The following is a 23,043-nucleotide window of genomic DNA, read 5'->3' on the forward strand; positions in this document are numbered from 1 at the left end:
GGGATGTTTGTTTCATTTACCAAGAGTATTAAAGGTGCAAGGCTATAGATAATGTAGGTCCAGGAAATGTCTATCAGAATAAAATACATGACATTTGTGTTCTCACAAGCTAAATATTAGATATCCTTTTATGAGATTGCAAACAAAAAGAGAATAGGTCAAGAAGGAAGAAGTCATAACTTTCAAACAAATGCACTGATTTCACCAAGTTTGGAAAAGATTAGGGGAAAAGATGATCCAGGAAAGAAAGCAAACTGGTGGTTGTGTATAGGATTGACAAGTAGTGTGCAGTTTGCTTCAGAAAAAAAGAATTTCAGTTAATTATATTATTATATTTATATTTAAATTTTTGCTGAAATTTAATTGCAATAATTCCAAAAAAGAGCTTTATGTCAAAGGAGACAGTTCAGTGAAAGGAGTAGACACGCATACTAGAGTAAAGACAACATTTTGGCAAGCAGCTGTGAAAGTAAATGTCATGGAGCTGATGACGGGACTTCACCTTGAATAGCATGTTAATGTCAAAACTCACTTTGACGTATAAAATGAGTGCACTTTGTAACTGAGATAAGTTATAAGACTTGGAAAAGATCATCATGTGAAAGAATACCACACACACAGGCAGTCACTTGCTATGTTTAGCTTGGAAAAGAAAGAAATAGAACAAAGTACATTTCCAGCTTGGCACAATTCTTCATGGAGTTGTGTGGTATTGACATTGTTGAGCCAAAATTTTAGCAAAGGAACAAGTGAATATATTTAACATCTACATGTGCATTATTTATATTGGCTGCACTGGTTTGATTTCAATTGATCTTAGAAATCAAGCAGTATTAAATCTGTCTAGCATAGTCCTGTGAGACCATCTGGAAATCCCAGGTAACTGACAAACAAGCCAAGTACCGTAATGTGGGAGAGAATACCTAAAGCAAAGGAGGTGAAAGGCTACACTGGGCTTCGTTGTCATTCCTGAGCTGACAGAAAGGTGGGATGGAGTGTCTTACTTCATATGGATAAGGAGTGTGTCCTGCTGAGGTACCCAGTAACCAAGAATCTGCTGTGCTTGGGAGGGGTGGGGGTTTCCCAAGTGGTTTACCATTAGGAGCAGTTGTGCTTCTCTGCCATCATTCATCTTCACCATGAGAGGAGAAAAAAGAAGGCATGCTGGAATCGTTTTTAGTTGGACTATTCCATGCATGTTTGATTAACCATAAAGATCACTTGAACTTAGTTTATGGAGTTCTACTCTGTTAAAAAAAACCAAATAAAACCGATAATACTGGGGATTACCCTCTTAGATCCTGTGTTATCTACCTTTCATACATAAATCCCAGAAGAACACAGTGACTTGTTACAGACTGTGGTTATGTAGTAGAAAACTGAATCAAAAATATTTTTTATGCATTGTATTAATTAAAATGTTAAAGAATTAAATTTAATAACCAACAAGCATTTAGATGTAATTCACTCAGAAGGAAATCAGCCATCACTTTTTAACTTGATCTGTTTATGTGTTATAAATGTAAACTGATGTGGCTAAAAAGACCTGCATACTATTAAATTAAGAGTTCCAATATCTGAACTAGTCTATTCCATGCCCTCTCAGGTTATTAGCATTTCTTCTTAAAATGAAAACAATTTTTTTCTCTTAAGGTAAAAATGCAGATAAGTTCTGATGTATTACCTCAAACTTTTAATTGGATTCCAAGTTTTATGACTAAACCTACAACTTGTGTGAATTTTCATTTATTTTCAGTGGCAACATTTAATGCTTTGAATATTCTTTATTTAAGTATTTTGTTTCCACATAAGTCAGTATACCTGCTATGTTTTTGTAAAACATGACTGCTTCTGCTAGAACAGATGTCATCTGCATTGTAAAATAACAGTGTTTTATGGGAAGCTTTTAAGCAAAACCACCGTAATTTAGTTTGCTTAATGTCAGACATGAGCCCACACTACAACAGAAGTGCTCTAAATGTCAAAACAAATCAATTTTGCAAATGTCAGCCCGACATTAATGAAAGCTCAGCTCTTTCACTAAGGATGGTCTCCTAATTCATAATAAATACTACAATTTATACTGTGGTCATTTATAAGAGAAAATGTGTATATGGTTACTACCACTGTTATGGATTTTGTTTGACAGTTCAGGTGTATGCTTTAAAACCCTGTGTATTATAATGACAGAAGTTTCCAAACACAGAATAATCTAGGTTGGAGGGAACCTCAAAAAGCTAGCTAGCCTACTGAACTTTTTCTTACACTTGGAACAGAGTTTTTTGGTGTGGTGACCTGAGGAAAATGTGGCATTGAAAACTGGGGCAAAGAAGGCAATGAGTACCTCAGTCTTTTCCATGTGGTTACCCTCCTTCAGTAACAGGACCACCTTTTTGGGATTTTTGTTTTATTCATGACAATATAATATGCATTAAAATATACACTTATGTACTTTATGTTACATGGAAAGCTGGATATTTAGCAATTAACAACTTGACTACTTGAAGCAAATGAGTCCTGTCATTGAAGTGAAAACTGTAAGTGCCTTGATGAATTAGGAAAGAGAACCAGTGCCATGTGACTCAGTAAACCAAATGCAGCTGAATACCCCAGCAGCTGTTTAGAATATATGTGGCTCATCCTTCAAAAAGATTATATTTCAAGAACTTTGAGGTAGTGAAGAAATTTCAGACTCCCAATAAAACCTAAATTCTCCAAAACACATATTAAAAAAAAAAATAATGATTTTTGCTAATAATTGTTCATCTGCAATAAACTATATGGAAAAAAATTCCTGTTACATGGTTAGACTAGGAGTAGATATCTCACTTGTAAATGAAAGATGATTATACCCCTTGCAAGCAGAGTACACAGTTGTGCTTAGGCACTCTCTAGGTACGTTCCCTCTTGGCCCGTTGTCTGATACTGAATGAAAGATCATTAGAGAAAGTGTACTCTGTATCCACATAATATTTATACCATTGGAGACCTCAGAAAAAATATAAGGAGTGGATTTGCTTCACCTACGACCTTAATAAATTTTCAACAACACAGTAACAAAAAAAAAAATCTGGAAGGTTTAGATATGCTGTTTGGTGATTACATTTCTTTCCTATAAATACGTAATGAATCCCTCACTAACCTTACAGTTACTGCATGGAAAATGAAACTTATTTTTCAGATCAGTTTGTAGAAGAAGACCACATGAAGGTTTTCTAGAAGTCATAAACAACTTTCAGTGTTGTAGTCCCAGACTGTCTCTGTATCTAGACTCTCAGACTGGGGAGTTATCTCCAGTTGCTGAGTTTGACTTTGTCCCAGCATGTTGGGAAAAGACCAGAAAAACATTTGCCTCCTGCCCCTGTTCCCTACCATCCGTCTTTGGAAAAATTTTGAGCATGAAAACTGGAGAGCATCATGGAAGGCCAGGCCTCATTGCAGAATCTATAGGACACATATGTTCTCAGGGACATCTAAAGTAGCTTGTTTACTGGGTGTCTTCTCTGCTGCATTGTGCTTTGTGCAGGTTAACACCCATATGGAAGAAAATATAATACAAAGGCTCAGTTAATGAAGCACTCTTTTTTAGGGAATATTAATCTATCTTTCATGCTAGTTTGCAAACAAGAGAGAAACAGGAGGAAGCAGAGTTTCTGCAATTTTGACTAAAACTAGTTGGGCTGTTAGATTGGATGAGAATATTGTTCAATTTATGCTTAATTGAATGAAATTATTTCCAATGAATGATGATACATAAAGGTACAGAAAAACTTAACAGGATAATAACAGCAGAAAATATTAATGTATTAAATTAATACTGTATGAATTCAACTAGATAAATTTTTCAAAATTAAATAAAAATAAATCACAAAGAAAGGCTATACTTACAGCAGATATCAGTAATCAACAATACCTGTGGCTACATGATCAATATTTATCTTTCTTCAAGGATCATTTTAATTTTCCTGGTCTTTTCCAAGATAAATATGTCTGAAGACAGGAGGAACCATGCATTTCAGTTGTAAAACAAGAGTAATGTTAACTTTTATGTTGAGACTGTCTTTTCCAGTTTCCTTCAGAGACTGCTCTTTGCTCTTCCTGACACCACTTTATGAAGTAGTACCATTTTTGCATTGACCTGTTCATTATCCCAAGTTTCTGTTAGGCAGATAAGCTCTTTACTTGATAATCACTGCACAGTTTTCTTAAATTTCTTTGTTCTTCATTTTAAAAGTGTCTTGAAAAAACACTCAGTCGTTAAAGTAGACCCCATTCTATCTACTTATTTTCTCTCTATGTTTAGAAATTTAGAAAATGCCTTTCCCTGTGCAACATGTTATGCTATTTCTCAGCTGGTAAGATAGGAATAGAGAGGAACTGTCCAATGTGAAATCGGGATGTGCATGTTTAGTCAGAAGAGAACTCAAAATACAATGTAACTTTTTCCCTTTCTTTTTTCGTCTGGCATAAATAATCAAATTATTTGTATCAAACCAATTGTCTACTTCAGAATGGAAATGCATCAATTAATGCTTCAATTATATTTCAGGTATTTTAATACTGTACTTCAAAGTCAACAAGAGCAAAATAGTGCTTTTAAGATTATTCTCTTTATTAATTTAAGAAATGCCTTTGCAAGTATCTTTTCCTTTTTAATTCAATATAGATTATTATTTATTTAACTCACCTCATTTGGCATAGAGCTCAAAGCAGATGGAAAAATTGATCTTGTAAAAAAAATTAGATTTAAAAAAAGAGATTTTTGGCTGTAATCTTCCCTGGAAATGATTTAGGCTTTTGTAAGCACTTCATCAGTTGCTGGGTGTCTCACAGGAATGATTTGTGGAAACCTCTAGTTCTAGCTGAGCAAGATGTTCTCTAAGGTGAAAAGTTTCAAAAGGACTATCTTGGACCAGGTGAGGACTAGTCAGTGGGATTCCTTAAAGGCAATGCAAAGTCTAGCAGGGATTTACCTCATTAATCTGTGCTTGTGCCTCTCCACCCTTTTTCTGACTTCCCCAGTTTTTAGTGAACATTTTTAAAAATATCTGTGAAACAGGAAAAGAGGCATTTCACAATAATTTATATTTTAAGAAGTACTTAGCCTTGAGAGTTGGAGAACTCTTCCGAAAATTAGTAATCATTTCTGGAGGACTCATCTTTCATAATGTGTTTATCAGCGTGAATAGCTGCCATTTCTCAGTAATAGTAAAGGAAAAATCCTGCCTTGCAAAACAGAGAAATTTGCTCAAACATGATCCAACTGGTAAAAGATTCTATGACATTGTTTTAACCTTATATTCTCTTGTTCATATACTTCAAAGCTGTTACATCTCTAAAGTTCAGAGGATACACACTATCATGCTCAGTCCTTGAGCAGCCTCAGCTCACCATTGGAAGGATTTAAATCATTGTTGGCATTACTGTTTCAACATCTTGTGCACTTGTGCCACTGCAATGACTTTAGAGTAATTTCAACTGGAATAATTTGTTCCTAACATTTTATTTTACCTCTACCAACCAAAAATCATATTCATTGCCAAAAAGTACTTGAAATCTCCTTATTCTACCAAAACAATACATTTATTTCCAAATTTTTCATATGTATTGTATTATTAGATGGCAATCTAAAATATCGCCCCTTGACCTAGTGATAATGCTTCTGTTCCCCTATTTTTAACAAGGATTGGGAAGGAGTTTAAAAATCTACTGAAATTATTTATAATGATTTCTTCCAAGCAGGAAGTTCACCCTAAGCAAAGTCTGGCAGTACAATTTTACAACTCTGGGATTTACCTCTTGCAAGCTATTGTAAAGGACATATTTCAGTGTACTGGGCACAAAACAGGAGCATCACTTACTTGTAGCGTGCTTATATCACACCTGGTAAGACATAGATGTTTTAGTCGATATAATGCACTTGCTGCTCAGAATTGGTACTATGTCTAGCAGTGTTTGTTTCATTTTTATGTTCATAATTTCACTAGTCCTAGAATACAAAGAGGAGTAATTTGGTCAAGAAACACCAGAAGTTTAAAATGGATATTTTATTCCTACCTAATCAGTAGCATGCATGACAGCAATTTTAACATTATTATTGAATTGACTTCTATTTCTTATTCAGTGACAGAGCCATATGTGGCCACGTGGGCAAAATAAATTTTAAACTGAATGCCAGAAGGTTTTACTTTGTTATTCTAATCCGTTTCTTGTTCCACACTGGAGGTATCTAGAGCATCAGAGCTCACTTTGTATTCAGACTGTGCACTCTGCAAAAACCACACTGCTGTGGAGCACTGAAGTGATTATAGCAGAATGGTCTCTGCTTTCTCTTTGACATAATTGTCTCTGTGTAGCTAGAAAGATATCCACACTTGAGACAGAGCTGCTAGCTGAAGTTTACTAGCCTTGAAATAAATGCTTTTATATTAAGTAAAACACTGTTCTTTCCATTTCTATTAAATAATAATCAGTACACCATTTGGGATTTTTGCTGGGTTTTTGTTTGCTTGTTTTTATGTGTGTAGAACTTTTTTTTTTTTTTTCTGAAAATCTCAAGCAAACTTTACAATCTTATTGTTTCACAAAAATCATGGAATATCCTTGAGCTTTTATCGGTGGCTACTTAAAAAAAAAATGAGCATGATACCAATGAGGTAGATTTTCCTGGGTTAAGAAGAAATTGTGATCATAAAATGCTGGTGCTAGGACATACTCAAGTGTTAAGGAAATTTCCCTGTCTGACTATCCAGGAGCTATCCTGGCAGACACTCACACCACCTGATCTGGGACCGAGGTCCTTCCACAGCTACACACCCCACACTCAGAGGCACACCAGGTTTCCAATAGCAATGATTTCATCTTGGTCCAATAACTAAGTAACAAAATAACAAAATGACAGCTTGAGCTGGTGCCCCTGAGGAGGGATCCAGAACAAAGGAACCCCTGGGCTTTTCTGTCCTCACAGGCCAAGGGTGGGAAATTCCTTGGTTCTTTGGCTCCTGCTGTCTCTTAGTGTCCAATGCCCTGGCTGGGCCATGGGTCCCCAGGCCCTTTGTTCTGCAAAGGGTGAGCACATCTTGGCTCCTTGCCTGGGGCTCCCACCCACAGCTTCCTGCTCTGACTGCAGCTGCACCCTGAGCTACCTGCACTGAAGGTATTCCTCAGCAAGAAGCTCATGTGTGCTCCTCACAGGATTTTGTCTCTGTATAAAACATGTAGACTTCCTTTGGTTGACTAATTTCTTGTACATTTGATAGCTGCAAAGTGAGGCAAATTCAATGGGTTCTGCCAATTTACTGCAATGTTTTTATATTTTTATGAGCGATAAAGCAAGAGAATTTTACTCATAGGTTGTTTTTTTTTTTCCCCTAAATATTAGGATTTATTCCAAACCAGCTCAGATCTCCAAACACCATTCTTACCATTCCAGTTTGATCAGCTGGAACATTTCTATCTGCATATTTGCACATTTGGTTATTTCATCTCATATATTTTAATCAACAAAATAATTAGGCAGAAGAAGGTAACTTTCTTAGCTTTAATAGATGTATGGTGAAAGAGAGACAAAATGAGAAAAAAATTTTCCACATCTTCTCTCCAGATTTATCCTGTGTGAGATATGCCACTTCTATGCTTTTGTCAAAGTGTGTGAAACAGTAAGCTAGGACTGGAAATTATGCAAACACTTCTCTTACAAATACAGTAGAAACATCAGAACTGAGCCTTCTTTACAGATCATGGTTTGCAGCTTACTGTACTCATTTAAGCATAATATATCACCCACCACTTGACAGAGTGCCTTGCTTGTGCTCTTCTGCATGCCACATCTTTTCCTCCTTGCTGAGCCCAGTCATGTGCTACTGTGCTGAAACTTCACTTTGACATTTGCCAAAAGCTCTGTTTCAGGTCACTGTGCAGCTATTCTCTTCCTCATGTACAGATATCCTGCACTGCTGCCTGCAGCACCTACATATGGCTGGGCCTGAGCTGCTAATCTCCCCTTGCTGCTACAGGATCTGATTCCCAGTATGTCCCTGCAAAGATGCTGTGTTTTTAAAGAGGTCTTCTCAGTCTGCTCTGGGAGTAGTGTTCCCAAGACACAGTGATCAGGCTTGTAATTGCTTTGCAATATTAACTGAACAAGTTATTCTGCTTCTGTCCCTGCCTGTGAACTGTAATGGATTTCTTTGGTACTGCCTTGTAATTGTTTTGTTGTGTCTGTGCTACAACACCCATCAAAATAACACAGCGCTACAGGCAGTCCTAAGACTGCATGCAGGTAACTGGCAAGATCAGTCCAACCTCATGTAAGTCTGTTTCACTTAGAAAAATACAGGAAATAGAAGGTGACACTTTTTTCTCCTGGGAGAGACCCCTTGGAAAGATAAAGAGCAGAAGTTGTTGTACTACCCCATTACAAAGAGGTTCCGAGGGACTGAGATTGGACTGAAAAGCAATATGCAAATAGAACTCCCATTAAATTGAAAGTCAACGAAGAATGTTTTCTTGCAAAATCTGGGACTTAATCCAACTTATAAATATAGCAGTTTTAGGATATATCATCATTTCTGTTATTGTATGTTTAGCTGACTAAATGTTAATATTTTCAGAAGCTGGTCATTTGATATGATGAAAGGTGTAACATACAAATTGCTTGCTGTGTAAGGATAATTTATGCCTTCAGTTCTGAGCTTTACTGTAACCTGCAGCTTTGACTGAAACTTTTTTACATCACTAGGTTAACTTTTTTCTTTAATGCTGCAAATTGCTAAGCAACATTATTTTTCGTCTATTGAGCACTTTCATTTCAGCTTTCTGCACAGATAGCATCTGTGGTTAATTACAGAATAGCATAATGTAGGTAAGTTTGTGTCAATAAATAGAGCAGATACCACTGACTTGTGGTGTGTCTTGATGTGGCTGTTCCTTCAGGTGAACAGGCACTATTACTAGTAAGGGCTTGTCTAGACAAGGCCAGCTAGGGAAATATAATATGTAGGACATAATGTGGATCATGTCTCAGGCCTCTTGAGAGAGGGGTTAGCATGGTGAGAGAAATGTCACAAAACTACAAATGTCATTGCTATAATCGTGTGCTATAAATCCACACAGTACAAAGTGACTCATGAGGTGATTTGGACTTCATGTAGGTCTGCTAGACTCAGTGCCACAACAGCTGCAGTCACTTAACATCCACCACCTAATAAATAGCTTCTGAAAAATTAACAATTTATTTATATTTCTGTACTGAATTATATTTCAGTATGTACCTACTTTATAAAATACAACAAAATACTTCATAGTCCTATTTCAAAAATATAGAAGCCTTACCAAAGAAGTCTCACTAGCTAGAAGAGGATGCCTTATTAGGTACCCCAAGATCTTGCAAAATATGATCCTTAAAACATCCTCAAATGTTGCTAAAGCCATCACTTTTTAAAAACACAATTTGGTCTAATATAGCTTCAGGACATGTAACTGCAGAACTGTAATAAATTGTGTTATTTCAAATGTCTTTTTTTTCCTGAAAAGTTCCATGTGGGGACATGTTTTACCCTAGAGTGTCTCAGCTTGGTGTACTTAAAGAAATTACACTGATTTGTTTCTTTACAAAAAACTTTACTTTGTACTCAAGCCTTCTACATTTCATTATCGATTTGCAGTTTAAACAGAAAAAGGAAATTTGCTGAAGAGATCTAGATTTCATTTCATCATTGTAAGCAAAAGAGACAGAGAGTGCACTCAAACAAATATTACATATTCTAATCCTGATTTACCTGAATAAACCAAGTGCTGTACTGTGAAATGTGTTGTCTGGTCTTTTAAAGACTTAGATCATATCAGACAATGAATTTTATACTTCATGGCAGCAGACCTTTTTGTTTATTTTTCTAGGTGATAAAAGAAAAAATTAAAGTTTGATTCCTTTAACGCTTAGACATTTCAGACAATGCGTTCTTTATTGTGCCAGCTACATAAGTGAATTTTTGTGTCAATCTTTTCATACCTCAGTACAAATGCAGAGAAGAAACAACTGTATTTGAAATGATAAGAAGTCCTTGCTATTTTACTTTCCTCTGCCCATTCTGTAGTTGAAGGTAGGGAGGCAGTAATGCTACAACAGAAAAAAAGGCCTTTGCAGATGTACATAGATGGATTACATGCTTGGATTTGCCTCTCAGAATGTGAGGGCTGACTGATAATGAAGTTGATGGAAATGGATCTTGTGTTGTCTTTTATTAATTTGTGGTTGATAAACTACTCAATAACTTACACTGAGTGAATTAACCATTTACAAACAAATCTACCTCCCAAGCTAAAGCAAACAAACCCTCAAGATAAATGTGCAAAGGAAGAAGCATTTTAGGAGGAGGGAGGGGAAATGTTTTTTTTTTTTCCTTTGGTGGTGTTTTTTGTTTTTTGTTTTTTTTTTTTTTTTTTGCTTTGTGGATTGGTTTGTTGGGGGTTTTTATTGTTTTTTTGGGGGGGATTGTGGGGATTTTTTTTGGGGGGGGGGTTGGGGTTGTTTGTTTGGTCATTTCTCAGTATGGCTGTTAACTGAAGGTGAATTCTGTGATCTTCAAAACAAATGGAACTTCTTTTGGTGTAAATTAGCTTAATTTAACCTCTGTGTTGTGCTATATCAACTCAAAAATCCCCCATGTGTCTTTTGATGTTCTGACAAGGGAAAAGATACAAGACTGAGACTTTTGGAGAGCTAAGCAGGTATTTTATGACAGGCTGACTGTTAGCCAGAGGCTAACTCATTAGCCAGGTACTAAGAGTATAAAACAGTTGTGGTTTTCCTACCTTTCCTCAGTAAGGACAGTTATTTGTATCTCTCTTCAATATGTAACTACTAAACATTAAAAAAAAAAATCTGGGATTTTAATTATCTACCCACCTTTAAAGTTGACTGATAATCACCTGAAAGATCAAAAACTATTATGTAACTTTAAAATCCTGTAATTTATTTGAGAATCTAGTCTAAGAGCAAGATAACGTTCTACCTTCTCACACTGCTACACAATAGAAATAACAGTCAGATTTTTTTTGCATCTTTAATTACACCTATCTTGGCACTGACAATAATTTTTCATGTCAGTAAAGCAAGGTTTGATAGTACAGTAGATTGCACCTTTCATTTGCATGTTTTGTGTGAAGCAGAAGTATTATGTTATACTCACATAAGTGAAACTTAATTGATTCCTACAGATTTGCACTTAACTGATGTGTATATCGTTACCATTTTGGTTTTTTTGTCAGAAAAACTTTACAATACATAATCTTGAAGTGATATTTATAGTTCAAGTCTGACTCTGTGAAGCTGACTAATTGTCTGTTGAGGATAACATGAGGATATGGGGTTTGTCAGAATTCATAGCAGATAGCTCATCAGTATAAGAGGCAAGGACAAAAGACTGGATAAGTAATAAGTGAGATATCCAGACAGGTAAACCAGAAGGGAGAGGAGATAACAAAGAGCATATCTTTGGTCACTGTTCAAGGGACAGCTCAAGAAACCACTTGGGCCTTTGAAGAAGTTCAACCAGGACTTTGTAGCTGAGAGGAAACTAGGGAAAAAGATAATAATTAGGCCTCCAGGGAAAGAGTTTTTATGGGAATTTGGAGGATGTTTGTGGGATTTTATAAAACTTCTAGGGATATTTTGAGAGCATTGTGTTAATGTGGAGAACTATTACAGGATCTTTAAGAGAAGGGCCAAAGGCCGGGAAAGGTAGGAACCAGGCTGGATCAGAGAGGGCAAGCAAAGGAGGGGAGATGAGAGAAAAAGTGCCAGCTGCATATAAGCTATTGATCAGTCTGCTTGTGAGACCAAGTTCTCTGCCTGCTACTGTAGTCTATCTTCCTTTTTTACTAATTTTTTCCTATATATTTTCTATGTAAACTTGTTCTCCGTTCTGTTTCTAGCAGAGATAAGACCTGCTAACAAATTTCAAGCCAGGCTAGCTAGTGAGGAAGAGGGCAGGGTGGCAACTTCAAAGACCCAGGATCTGAACTGGTGAATGGATAAGGTATATAGGATCCTGACAGGAATATTTTATTAACTTAAGCCATTACAATATTCAGTGGTTCTATGAATATCACTGTACTTAAGAGGTGAAAATGTGTCCTGCTAAATAGGCTTTGGTGCAGGTATTTACATTCATCTTGAACTTAAATACATTTGGAAGATTTCATTTCTATCCAGGTATTTCAATTATTGAATAAAAGAATAATTTACTTGCAGGTTTTGCACTTGCAATTACCTTGTTTGCAAATGTTTGCTGGGTTTTGTAAAAGGGAAAAGATATATATGTAGTTTTCTGAAATTGATGATGAAACTTTGTCAGCTTTATGAAATACCAGAAAAAAAACCACATTTATAATTTATAATGTTTTGTAGCAATATAATAGCTAGTAAATTCGTTAGAACAGTAATGTTGAAAACACATGTTGGAGTCTTGTTGATAACACTTTCTTAGCAGACATTCATGTTGACTTTTTGGGGTTGTTTTGCATTTTAATACTAATTTTTCATTCAGTCTATGAACTGTAGTATTTGAGGCTTATGAATAATGTCATTTCAGAGGGCATTGGTGTTAGTCACTAAAAATCAACTCTGAGTAGCCAGGTTACATGGTGAAAGCCTGTGGACAATGAAGTCTGCTCTTGGGGGCTGACTATAACAGCCTTATGTCACACTACATGGCAGGGCTCATCCCAGCCCCTGGGAAAGGCATTTGGATTAAGCTTTCTGCTTGAAAAATGGTAATGAAAAATCAGATATTGTATTTATAGGAAGGAGTTTATGTGACACAAACAGCAATGGGAATTTTGCTGATAAGATGAATCTTATATTTCAAAATTCAGGGAGGCGGTGTTTGTTGGTACAGTTTCCCCCCATTGCTGTTGTTATTAAAAAATCTGAAACCTCAGTCATATTGGCCTTTACTGTCTCATCCTTAATTGACTATTAATTTCATCATAACATGAGATTTCTTCTTTTTTTTTTTTTAAGCTTCATTATACTGTTAGTATGAGTTCTGACTTCTCTCATGTGACTTTTTTTTTCCAGATGCCTCCAAAAATAGAAACAACCTGGCCCATACATGAAACTATCATACTTAGAGTTTTCTTGTCCTAAGTGAAGAGAAGGAATAAAAAAGACTGTTAGCCCTTCTTTTCCCTCCTTCAGACCATGTCCAATACCATTATCACATAGACATTTGATGTGATCTCCCTCTCCGGAGACACTGAAAGCCCAGCTGGACACTTCTCTGTGTAGCCTGCTATTAATGGCACTGCCTTGGCAAGGGAATTGAACTAGATAATCTCCAGAGATCGTCCAGTTGAGAAAGACATTCTGACTCTGTTAAGGTATTGCATAAAATGCTTTAAATCTCCTTTACTAGACATAAAATTATAAATACAGAATATTTTCAATAATATTCCACCCCTTCAGATGTGTGAAGCACCTTATTGTGTGCTCCCTTGAAAGGGCTTCCCATCAGGTAATGGAATCACTGGTACTAACAGGTACCTGTGAACAAGTTCTTCTCTTACCAATAAAACTGAATTTTATATTATGCCCATGGGGTATGGCCTCAATTCCAGGCTGTGCATGTAGCACAGCATGAGCCAGGGATGACTCAAATGGTATCTTGATCACGACTCCTTTGTGTGCAATGGTCTTCCAACCATGGTCACTGCTACTCAAAAAGAAAGATGCTCAGGGTGACTGTAGCTTTCCCACTTACCTGGAAGCTATTGTCCTGAGGGAGCATGAAGGCACTATTAAATGTAATAAATGCAAAATGAACTTTCTTCTTCACAACCCTGTCTAAATAAAGATAATTAAAACAGATTAAATATGAGATACTTTTGTTAGAACCCAGTGTTGGTTACTTGATTTAAAACAAATGATCTATTTTAGGCAGTTTTTAAAAATTAAGAGGAGAATCTAAATTAATAATGAAGTAGACTTGAAACAGTGGATGCTGATTTCATATCAGAACTTCAAAAGATACTTATTGATAGATAAAATTATTCGTTCTTACAATTCACTGTTGCCATGTAGTGGTGCTTCAGGATAAAATATAATAACTTCTGAACAAGCACAATTCTCAAGAATGTGAGGTCAGAGTGATAGTTATCTGTTTTCTTTTTTTTCCTCATTCCTTACCTTCTCTGGAGACCCAACTAAGTCTATGCTGTGAGCTGAAGGGTCACAGCTTGTTAATTATTACAATTAACTGACTTCTGCTGACTCAGTTCAAGAAGGCTATTACAAAAGAGATGATTTCAGCAGGATTCCAAAGTTAAACTTTCATTATATTAATATTATACTGACAACGTCTGGGTACCTTATAAGTGATACTGATTTATGAGCAACATGCAATGGGAATTGTCAAAGTTACAAATTTTTTTGAATGTAAGAGAAAAGTCAGATTTTTGAAATACATATGTAAATCTTTGCTGTCATTCAGCCTATATGAATTTTAAAAAATATTCAGGCTGAGATAAAAATATTCTCTGCAAAATATCAAATATAAAATCAAACTGTTATCGTCAAAGAGAAAGATTTTTTGTTTGTTCTATATTTTTTTGGTTGGTTGGTTGTTTTGGTTTTTTTTACTTGTTGGAAGAGGTGGAAAAATACAATAGAGGGCTTTTTTCCCCAAAAAATCTAATATTAAAGTCAGTAACACCACTATATAGGGAAAACCCTGATTCTTTTAGTTCAAAAATAGGTCTGCAAAAAGATAAAGTAGAAAATGTGGAGCTTATACTTCTCAAAGTGGTTGAACTTTTCATGTGAGTATTCGGGAAGAGCAGAAAGGATGTTATGATGTTTTGCAAAAGGGTTGAAATGCCCATATTTAATCTATGCTTCTTTAAGCATCATTGATCCTTAAGGTTAGCAAATACTTCCTAAAAATGTTTCACTAGTTACTAGGGTAAAAATGACAAAAAACAACATATCCCTCCATAGTGAATTCAATGTCATAAGACAAAACCATGTACAGTGTTTTTGATACTGAACCTAGATGAAATGTTTGGCTTAAAAAGGGTAAGTCTACAAAATTTTCCACGATTACAGAAAAGAGCTGTTCATAGGAAAGAAATCTGTAAAATACAGTGCTGTAGTAAATACCAATTTGATACCATTACTGTGCAATAGAGAAGAATGCAAGCAATAGGCATTCATTCAGTCTTCAGTCTGATAGCATATTTAAAACCTAAGTCTAAGAACACTTGTGATTTTGAGCAGAAATAAAGATTTTTGTTGGAATTTTATGTTAGTTTATTCTCCCTCAGGTAATGTCACAGAATAGCTAACTGGTCCAGTTTTATGGAGAGGAAAGTAAACAAAAAACCCAAAAACTAAATTCAAAGCATTATTCTTTTGGCCTTCTATTCAAGTGTATACCAGGTGCAAATTTAATATTTGACAAAATACAAGCAGAACCTGCATTTCTTCTGTCACAGTTAACAGATTGGTAGATGATTCTACTCTGAAGTGCCTGAAGGGAGAATTCTCTTCTCCTCTGTTATTTTCTATCAGATTTCCTTTTACTATGAAAAAGTTAACATCTATTTTTTTGTTGAAGATAAATTGGCCATTCCCATCAACTCAAAAAGTAAATATCATAATGTTTTGTCATACTTTATACTCAGTGTTAATACTGAGATGGGAAAAAAAATCCAAACTTCAAAAACTCTGGAAGCTGTAATAACGTTTTTGGGTTTTGCTCAAAAACTGAGCAAATTTTTCTACTGTGGGATGATTTAGTTTAGCTTTGAGTTTTATATTTTCTAAATGAGAAATCATAATGCACAGCTGGAATGCAAACCATGCCAAAGAAGTACTTTTCCATGTGTGTGCAAAAACTCACTTCAGGAGGAAAATTCTGATGAGACTGGGTAAGGTTGGAAGAGACCCCACTAGGTCATCTGGTCCAACCTCCCTACTCAAGCAAGGTCATCCTAGAGCACATGGCACAGGATTGTGTCCAGATGGTTCTTGAACATCTCCAGTGAAGGAGACTCCACACCTCTCTGGGAAATCTGGTCCATTTCACAGGTACCTGCACAGTAAAGTTCTTTTTCTTATTCCAGTGGAATCTCCTCTGTATCAGTTTCTGCCTGTTGATTCTCATGCTATTTCTTGGCTGCACCAAGAAGAGGCTGACTGCATTCTCTTGGCACTGTCCCTTTAGTCATGGACTGGCTCCTCTCTCTGCTGTCTCTCCTCAGGACTGAACAGGCCCAGCTCCTTCAACCTTTCCTTGTACAAGAGATGTTACAATCTCTTAAACTTCTTTGTCACCCTACATTGGACCTGTTACGGGAGCTCCATGTCTCTTTTGTTGAGCTCATTGGGATACATTACTCTTGAGTCTGGAGGAAGTGATCCTTAAATATCAACCAGCTTTCTTGAATCCCTCTTCACTGCAAGGCCTGTTCCATGGGAGTCTTCCAAGAAGAGGCTTGTAAGGCTTAAATGTAGCTCTCTTGAAACCCAGATTTATTATGGATGTATAAGATATTGTATGGCTGTTCCTAAGAACCTCAAAGATTTTTTTTTCCTCTGGGGAAATATTTGCCTCATTAAATTAAGTAGTACTAGTAGCTCCTGTTAAATGAATCTAGATTTCTTCTAATAAGACAGGAATATGCCTACTGAGAAATTTCTATGCAGTATAAAATGAAGGCACACTGAAATGTAGTGTAGTCTTCATTATACCTTAATTTCTTCACTCTGAATTACATCACATACTTTAGGGCAGATGAAATGCAACAAAAATTATTGAATTCTAGAGTGGAATAAAGAGGAAAATCTATGCAACAAGAACGAAAGCTCATATTTATCTAGAAAATCTCCTAAATGCTTAGACAGGTGTCAACTTCTGTCATTTTTTTTCCTATTTGCAGGAAAATATTAACAAGGTATTGTCTCTTTTCACTCCCATAAACTACGTGAGAAAATGAAGCATAGACTTGCATCTTAGAAGAATGTAAGACGGGGATTTAAAAAAAAATATGATTATTGCACTATTTTAAGAAGTGCAAAATTGTAGTTGTCTTGCCACAGATCAGACTCAAAAAATCCTTCAAGCTAACCAAATGACAAACCAACCAAAAAAATCTATCTAATCTGGCCAGAGTGGAAGGAGCTGTGTGTGATAAGACCACTAAATAGTTGAGTGCATAGGATTCAAAAAGTAGAATATTCTGATTTGAATTTTGCCTCTAAAATGTCAGTATTAGGTTTGAAATAAGTGGAATAGAAGTCAGTCAAGGGATCAGTTGAGAAGAGTGAAACACAAGCACTTTTGCTCCTGCTGCACTTTAATAAGGTAGCTGTTCACACATAATGTCACAATATCTTGACTTAAAACCAATCAGGGAGCCTTCAGCTGAAACAGGGAAAATATTTTAAAGTTATTCAGTGGTTATTTAGTTGAATTGAAAAAGTATTTTCCTAGTATTATGATATATTTTACTTCACCATTTAATTTGCTTTGCAATGTATCTTTGTACATGAATTGTTAGTCTGGAACCACGCAATTACATGGTAAGTAGTTGTACTTTGTGGCGTCTTCTAAGGTGACAGTAAAAGTATTGTTTTTGCGTGAATCAGGTTTTTATATACTAACAGTGAAAGCAAAAGTGAGAAAGAAACTTGCCATAAAAAGAGGAAAAACATAACACTTTTCACTAAGGTTTATTTAATTAGTCATTTTAACCAAACAATAGTATATCTTTCAGAAAGTAGAAAAATGCTGTGAATCTGAGCTAAAGGCCACCAGAATCCATTAGAGTATTTCTATTGACCTCAGCTGGATTTCACTGTAACTTAAATGGGCTAATAGATATTTTAAAATTTAGTCTTCTTGAAGAGTAACCCTAACCTAGTGATTTATTAAATATCTAATAAAAGCTGTAATTTAGTTTTGTGAAATCTAGCACTGGTCCCGTTTTTAGAAAACAAGGAGTGTTTGCCTATTCTGTCTCTCCCAATCCACATGAACCCTTTTTTTAAATTTCTGCTAGGTGCTGCAGCTCGTGCTCAGAGATACCAGAAAAAAAAATTGCATCATTTCCATCCTCTTGTATGAAATTGGTTATAAAGCAGAGAAGCTTCGGTAGGAAAACAGGGGCCAGAAAACACTTGAGAATGTGGGTTTACAATTTGAGGATTTGTAATAAGATAATAGGGGCAGAACCAACACCAAATAGGTCTGTGGAAGTTATCTCCCTTATCTTTTTCACTGTTTTCCAGTACCTGGAGAAGATTTCAAACGAGGTATAACTTTATTGACCTTAAAAAAATTATAGGATGAATTTGTTACATATTTGTTAAACATTTTTCGCCAGTGTTGAAATTTGCTGATATGCTGTGCTGACAAACAATGAAAAATTCAAAAAAAATCAAAAATGAAGCCAAGACTAAGGTTTCAACACTGATTCTCAAGTAATCTCTTGTGTTCAGGGTTCTAGTGGAGGTTCCCTCAAGTAGGGTTAATTTGTGTATCAGAATCTATCAGTTCATGATCAGAATGTTTTATCACCTCTTTATCAACAGTGCTTGAAATGTTGCTTTCTTTTTGGTTCTGTATGAGCTTCTGATTTGTGGAACTTGTTTTTTGTGTGGTACAAACAAATTGCTATTGAAGATCTTGGTTTTGATCTGGCTTTTTTTTTCACCAAAGTTAATAACAAATTGTCAGTAGCTTTAAACAATAAATGTGTATCTGTTCCATAATTATCTTTCCTGAGCATATACTTCGTAGTTGAATGTTAGACTGCTTCATATTAGGGATTTCTAACTCTGTCTTTCTACCAGTGCCTCTGGATTATTTTAAGTTTGCTTTCTCAAAGTGATGTTGAATTGCTGTCAAAAATAATTTTTCAGAATGATGCCCTTGTCACCATCGGTAGTTCTAGTGAAAATACTTTTATATTAGTTGAAGAGAGTGCAATTACCTGCAAGTCGTTTTGCATGAAAGATAAATGGAAAGTGTCTCTGATGTGCTTGATGGAGGTTGGCAACCCTTTAAGAGCTAATTAAATGTTGTGGATATTTTCATTCTTGATGCAGTTTTCTTTACGTCTAATTAGAAGGAAACAGATGTTTAAATGAAGGTAATACAATTAAATTGGCTGTGGGTTAAATACACATGGCATTGTGTATTGTCCATGCACTGTCCGTGCCTGAAGGCTTGCTCTGTGTACGCTTGGTAAAAGTATACAGATGTGTCTAACCTGTATGCAAGCTGAAATGAAGAGAATCAAGATTTGGATTTTCTCAGGGGGCTGTGACTGTGTTAAGGCCCTTTAAAGTACATGAGAAACACAGGATCAGATTGATACTGATCACAGTTCATTGACACTTTAGACTAGCCTTTAAATATTTATTCATTTAGAGGTATGTCTCTAACAATATGCAGAGGATGGGTAACCTGCTGATCAGACTGTTATGTGGCATTTAGAGTTCTTCTTTCTGCTTGCATAGAGTCTGTAGGAAATTGAATAAACCACAATTTTCAAATTGTGAATTAGAGTTATTAGTACTGCCACGTTTACATCACTTTTGCACAGGCTTATTGCTGTGAGATTCTCAAGTCCCAAAGTAGAAGAGGTCATGTAAATGGCTAAAATACATAAAACAGGATACTCCTTATTAAAGGGTGGAAATAAACTTGACAACAAAGAGATTTGTTCCCATTCAGTCTCTAGTTTATCCCTTAATACAGAGAATGAATATCTTCCTTCAGCTTATTTTTTGGAACATATTGCTTAACATATTGCTTAACATAAATTCATTTTATTTAGCCTGTGGCTAACTGGGAAATCTAGCAAAACTACTAATTTTGTTTTCTCCCTGCTCTCCTTTGATTGTGTCCTCTACCTCTCACTTCTTGACATCAGTGAGACAGTTCAACAAGGGAAAGTGATGGATTCTGAAACTGGAATGAGATGCTGGAAAGCAGCGTTGCAGAAAGGGCCCTAGAGGTCTGGCCTGTGGCAAGTTGACCATGAGCCAGCAGTGCCCTGGCAGCCAGGAGAGCCAACCCTGTCCTGGGGGCATCAGGCACAGCATCACCAGCCAGGCAAGGGAGGGGATTGTCCTGCTCTGCTCTGAGCTGGGGCAGCCTCACCTCCAGTGCTGGGGGCAGCTTTGGTGCTGCAATGTAAGAAAGGCATTAGGATATTAGAGAACATTCAAAGGAGGGCAGAAAAGATGAAGGGTCTTGAGGGGAAGCTGCATGAGAAGTGGCAGAGGTCACTTGGTCTATTCAGCCTGGAGAAGAGGAGACTGAGGAGGGACCTCATTGCAGTCTACAATTTTCTTACAAGGGGAAGAGGAGGGGCAGACACTGATCTCTTCTCTGTGCTGACTGGTGACAAGACCCATGGGAAAGGCCTGAAGTTGTGTCAGAGGAGGTTTAGGCTGAATATTAGGAAAAGATTCTTCACCCAGAGGGTGTTTGGGTGCTGGAATAGGCTCCCTGGGGAAGTGGTCAGAGCACCAAACCTGAAAGAGCTCTAGAAGCTTTAGGACAATGCTCTCAGGTACATGGTGTGACTCTTGGGTAGTCCTATGCAGAGCCAGGCATTGGACTTCATGATCGTTGTTGTTCCAGCTTTGCATGTTCTATGATTCTGTGTGAGTCTGTGCTGTCTTCTGATGTTTTAAACTGGCCTGAGGGGGAATTATTTTCTCTTTACACATATGCATGACAAAAATGTTTGAAGCAATCCAGCTGTAGTTTGTATGTGGAACTTGGCATGTCAGGTTATTATTAAATAAAAATAAAATATACTTGAAATTTAAAGAAGAGGATAACACCTGCAGCTATGAGTAAACATAATGACATTATCAACTCTGTATTTCTGAGATTAACTCAGACTTTATTCCCCAAACCAGAGTCAATGCATAATTCCTGCTCAAATAGGTATGTGTTGTTAATTATTGTGACAGATAGTTCAGTCTCAGGGTGGAGTTTAAAACAACATCTCCTATTCTCTAAAACTACTTAACTATTCTAACAGCAGCCAGTGGGAGCAACACTGTTCCAAATGAGCAGTGATATTAAGACTGGATGTTTGCTCTGAACATTGCATATGTGGTTGAAATAAGCTGTGGGGTAGGACAGGCACAGATAGGTCTTTGCAGAACTTATAAGAAGGTATACAAATATATATATATATACAGATATAGATAGATATATATGTATATATAATATTTTGTCATTATTTCTACATTTCCTTAATGGTGTAGGGGTGCGATTGCAACTGATAGTTATATGAATATTTTATATTTACAAAGCTGCTTCCATCAGTGGAGTAAAGTTGTCATAAATAACATAGCTAATCACACTGCAGTCACTCTGAAATGCTTGCTCACAATTAACTAATGGGGCAACAACTGGAAATGAACCCCATCTACATACTCTGAAGAAAACTGTTGGACTGAAGTAGGCTAGAATGGACCCAGTAGCCACTGGTGGCTTCTGGGGTAGATAATCAAAATGTCCCTTAATCAGTCCTGTATTTCATCAGAGATATATGGAATCCTGTAGTCTTTATATGCATATGGAAACTACTACTCTCCTGAATGTGGTGTAAGGTACTCAACCTGTTGTTGGTACAGGGTGTGCTGTAGCCCTCTAGGAATTCAGCAGGTAATCAGTGCCAGATTATTGTGATATATAGAATCAACAGTTACAGATTCACAGAATATGCTGGCTTGTGAGGACCCCACAAGGATCGAGTCCAACTCCTGTCCCGGCACAGGACAGCTCCAAGAGTCATGCCAGGTGTGTGACAGCATTGTCCAAAATCTTCTTGAGCTCTGTCAGGCTTGGTGTTCTGACCACTTCCCTGAGGAACCTGTTCCAGTGCCCAAACCCCCCTTGGGTGAAGAATCCTTTCCTAATATTCAGCCTAAACCTCCTTTGATTCAGCTTCAGGTCATTCCCTTGGGTCCTGTCTCCAGTCACCACAGAAAAGAGATCAATGTGATCAACGTCTGCCCATCCTCTTCCCCTCACAAGGAAGTTGTTGACTGCGATGAGATCTCCCCTCAGTCTCCTCCAGGGTGAACAGACCAAGTGACCGCAGCTGCTCCTCATGTCCTCCCTTAAAGGCCCTTCATCATCCTCACTGCCTTTCTTTGGACACTCTCTAAAAGCTCAGTGTTTTTCTTACATTGCAGCACCAAATCTGCCCCCAGCACTGGAGGTGAGGCTGCCCCAGCTCAGAGCAGAGCAGGACAATCCCCTCCCTTTCCTGGCTGGTGATGCTGTGCCTGATGCCCCCAGGACAGGGTTGGCTCTCCTGGCTGCCAGGGCACTGCTGGCTCATGGTCAACTTGCCACAGGCCAGACCTCTAGGGCCCTTTCTGCAGCACTCTTTTCCAGCCACTACCCTGCAGAATTTATCAGTCATTGGTCAACTACCTTTTTTGAATATATTTTCTCTAGAAAGGCTTTTCCATCTAAATATCTAGGAACTCATTCATAGGACATTCACACCAGTGAAGCCTTTTTGCATCACCACTGCTTATCCTTATCAAAGTTCATTTTACAGTATTTTCCCTTTACCTGACCATTGGCACTTCATTAGATATGTAATTATTACATTTACTTGTAAGTTTTTATGCTACACTGTGACCATGATTATCATGAATAATAAAGCACTACATACCAATGTAATTAAACACAGTGATAGGTACACTAAGAAGGGCAAAATAAAATTCCCCTTTGGGTTCCATTCCTTAAGAGCACAAACCTGCTATCTCCCCATGAAACACTGATAATGGTAATACATTTTCAAGTCTTTATACAAGTGTTCTTTTATCCAGTATGTTCTCTTTTCTCTATTAATTTGCAGAATATGAATGCATGTACAATAGGTGTCCAGCTCTTTTATACAAGTACTGATATTAAATAATATGGTATCATTGTCCTGTAACTTAGCACAAGGAAATTACTGGCCATTATTGACCATCATATCCTATATATGATA

At 36.8% G+C, this 23,043-nt stretch overlaps 1 protein-coding gene across 7 annotated transcripts in view; it reads left to right on the forward strand.

Annotated features, from left to right (window-relative positions):
• CDH18 (cadherin 18) overlaps positions 1–23,043 on the forward strand; it is a 490,532-nt gene that overhangs the window by 58,528 nt on the left and 408,961 nt on the right. The window lies entirely within an intron of this gene.

The sequence above is a fragment of the Sturnus vulgaris genome, chromosome 1 (assembly GCF_052056855.1).
Source record: "Sturnus vulgaris isolate bStuVul1 chromosome 1, bStuVul1.hap1, whole genome shotgun sequence".
Classification (NCBI taxonomy): Eukaryota; Metazoa; Chordata; class Aves; order Passeriformes; family Sturnidae; genus Sturnus; species Sturnus vulgaris.